The sequence below is a fragment of the Silene latifolia genome, chromosome X (assembly GCF_048544455.1).
Source record: "Silene latifolia isolate original U9 population chromosome X, ASM4854445v1, whole genome shotgun sequence".
Lineage (NCBI taxonomy): Eukaryota > Viridiplantae > Streptophyta > Magnoliopsida > Caryophyllales > Caryophyllaceae > Silene > Silene latifolia.
The window spans coordinates 308078782-308082492 of NC_133537.1; the positions used below are offsets into that span (position 1 = coordinate 308078782).

Below are 3711 nucleotides of genomic sequence, written 5' to 3' on the forward strand. Positions count from 1 at the left end.
CGTTAATTATAAGGCAAATTTATACAATCCTAACATTATACTACCTTCATAAAACTATACTACCTTCAACAATACTACTTTAATATTACTAAAACTAAGTTACTACCTTCAATAATACTAATATTATCAAGATAACCTTCAATTACATCCCCTAATCAAATCACATTACTAATTTAACAAATACCCCAATTTCTAACCCTAACTCAAATTAATTAACAAAAATGCTAATTAAATTACAACTACATACATTAATAAGCATCACTAATGTATAAATTACAACTAGATACTAAATAAGCATCACAACTTAAACAAAATATGAAGGATTGAAGTAATTAAATCAATTTGAGTCGAAAACAAACCTTTATTAAAAAGAAAAACAAAGGGTCGGTAGTGATGTGGTGATGTGGTGTGCGGATGGCGGCGGCGAGTGGTGGCGTCCGGTGGTCGTTGTAGTTGGTGGTGGCGTCGGGTCGTCGGGTTTTTTGTAGCTTTTTTTTTTGGTTGATGATAGAATGAATGAAGGGGGACGGGGTGAAGAAACTGGCAAAAAAAAATTAACAGGCAATTAGCGACCGTTTTTGGTCGCCAAATTGGCGACGGGTATTGGTCGCTAAATTTGGCGACTGTTTTCGGTCGCCAAATTGGATAATATTCGGTCGCCCTTGGATTTCATACGGATTTTTGGATAAAAAGCTACAGTCGCCAAATTGGAGACTGTTTTCCGTCGCCCGAGTTTTTTTATCTGTCGCCAAATTGGCGACTGTAGCTTCTCTGTCGCCTTTATCTTGTTTTCTTGTAGTGAACAAGGTATTCTATATTGTCAAAAAATCTGAGCCTCAAATAAAAGATCCTGACACATTAAATGCATTCAGTACTCCATAACAATATATGGTATTGTTGGATAGTGGAACATTTTGGGAAGACGGAGATGGTCATGAGGAAGACAAAGTCACTTGGGTGAGACGATAAGAATGACGGGTGATGGTTTCTGTTCTCCAATTGATGGATCCTGTTCTCCAACGTTCATTATTGAACATTATTATTCAGCCCACGATAACAAAAAAGAAAGGTAACAAGTAATACTCAGAGAATACCACCAAGAACAACACCGAGCGGATTCTCATCGGCAGCTAGACCAATAGTTGCCAGCTACAAATAAGCCATACATTATAAATAGGGGAATGCTGGAGCATTGAAGTAAAAATACTTTCCTCGAATTTTAGAACTAAAAGGAAACAATTCTAAATTTCAGAGTCTAGCCTACCTGGCTCTTGTCACCCCATTAGCCGAAGAAAGCTATAAAAAATGCGTGCAGAAGCAAAAAAAAAAAAAAAAAATAAACACCCACTCAAATTAGCAACCTTAAAACAACGTTATAAGTAAATTTAACAGTCACTATGACATCAATTTTTCGGTTAACTTTAAGGAGGATTGGTGATAGAAATTGAGTGAGAAAGGGTATGTTTTTCTTCTCATCATCATCATCATCCTGAAACACACAATAAGTTTTATCATCAAGCAGTCATGCTACATCTAATATCTTAATCAATGCGTCCAAAAGAATCCTCTGTTATTTTTCAATGGGCGACAATTGAAACCGTCACATCAACTCCTTATCGCGAATGCTATTACATCAACTACTCATCGTTTCACTCGTCAACAACTACACACAGAAATATCACTATCAATAACTACAAAGATCAAATAAAAAAAACCTTGAACGAGCTGTCATGCTCTCCTCCCGAACCGCAGTCTGATTCATGTATCCCTAAAAAAAGCTGGAATCACAACCCAAAAAAAGTGGCAAATATAAGCAATATAGTTTAGTAGAAAGCATATAATATGAACAACAAAAAACCCAAACTAATCTAACTGAATAATAAATTGACAAACAAAAGTTATAGTAGGAAAAAAACAAATCAAGATCAAAATCAAAATGGATAAATACAATGAGGGGGAATGACACATGAAGTCATGAACTAAGAGTAGTTAAATTAGTACCTGCCAAATCGCAGCACCAAGAGCTCTTCTAAGCCGCCTGATGGTATCCCGTCTCTCTTCGCACTAAGTGATCTTCGGAGCATTATTACGTGCTTTAACCTATTCTTAACAGATACAACACTAAAACTAAGCTCCTTTTACTATAAAAAAAAGTTAGAAAATCAACCAAAATGCACATATTAAACTCCACAATTAACATAAAAAGGTGAAGATTGAAAGAAACAAAGCCGAATGAACTGACCTTGGATATGGAGAGCCTGACCATATTTCCTGTTATTTCAACCAGTCACGAACTATAAAAGAATAAAAAAAACATCTTCTACTACTCTCTAATTCCAAACTCTTCAAATACCCTATAAATTTCAACCTAAAATAAACACATTTATAACTAAAATAGAAACTAAGAAAGAATAAAAGAGAGATGTGCAATATAAGACCACATTCTTTAAACAAAACCAACAAATTTATGACTCACCATTTGTAAAAAGCCTAAAAAACACAAAATATTAAGCATAAAGCCAAAAAACCTAATGACACAAAATGAAAATATGTAAAACAAAAGTAAAGAGAAAACCTGGAACATTGAAGGAAAAAACAATGGGAACATGGTGATTCAAGTTACTGGCAGCGACAATAACAGCTGGCTGAGTCTCAATCAAGTTAATAGATCAGTTGTTGATGTGTGTGGCATCGCTGAAAAAAAAAAACAAAAAAAAAACGTTTAAACAACAATGACAATCTTATTTAGAGAACAAGAAGGAGACTATATCGCAACATCGACACTGAAGTTCAAAATCTAAGTGATCAATGTCAATCAAATTCACAAAACAAAACTCAACAAATGATCGATCACACACCATCTGTTGATGATATTCTGATCCTATACAATTAATATGCTAACAGATAACAGGAATGATAAAAAAATTGCATAATTAACTGCAAAGCAGTGTTAAACCATCAATTTAAAAATTGCCCACACCCTTCTTGCAGTAAAATCAAAACCTACAGGAGTAAAAAGTTTCAAGTTTGAAGGCAAGGAGACAAAATTGCACATCAACATCAATTGTGGACATAATTATATAACTAAATCAAACTAAGAACACAGTAATTTGACCCTAACATGAAACAATAACTTCAGATGATAATCCCATAATTTCAATAATTTCAATTTTGTTTGAAATTATACTGTTCTGATTCTGATCTATAAAGGTATGAAGATTCGATAACTGTAATAAGAACGATTAAGAAAATACCATATTAATGGTGGATTAAAAAAGATGGGAAATAAAGACTTACCTCAAACAAAAAGGTGTCTTATTGTTGATAGTTTGAGAAGCAAGGAAGAAGAACGAAGGGGACGGTGAGATGAGATGGTGAAGGAAAATGCAGATGATGAAGGGAGATGATGGAATCAATAGGAGGAAGTGTACGTAGAAAGAACAAAATGAATGAAGAAGAGCTAAAGAAGAAAATGAGTGGAGGAGAGGAATCGACAGGCCCAAAGTGTTGGTAGTAAGGAGCAGTAAAAGTTGGAGGAGGCCCATATTCATTCCGTAAGTATGCTCAACAACCAGCCCAAACCCAAATAAGCAGCACTATTCATTAGATGAGTTACTATTCATTAGTGAATAGTAAATATCCCCTCACACTTTTATAAAAGGTGTAAGATATATATTATACTAGTTGGTTGCACGGCGCGCGTTGCGCGCC

General features: G+C 34.7%; 1 long non-coding RNA gene across 1 annotated transcript; it reads right to left on the reverse strand.

Moving 5' to 3' along the window:
• Positions 1–807: 807 nt before the first annotated feature.
• Positions 808–3456, reverse strand: LOC141621941 (uncharacterized). The gene is made up of 5 exons (XR_012532794.1): positions 3298–3456; positions 2576–2694; positions 2243–2271; positions 2002–2100; positions 808–1778 (listed from the first exon to the last, which is right to left on the reverse strand). It is a non-coding gene; the product is annotated as an uncharacterized LOC141621941 (long non-coding RNA).
• Between the last annotated feature and the right edge of the window lie 255 nt (positions 3457–3711).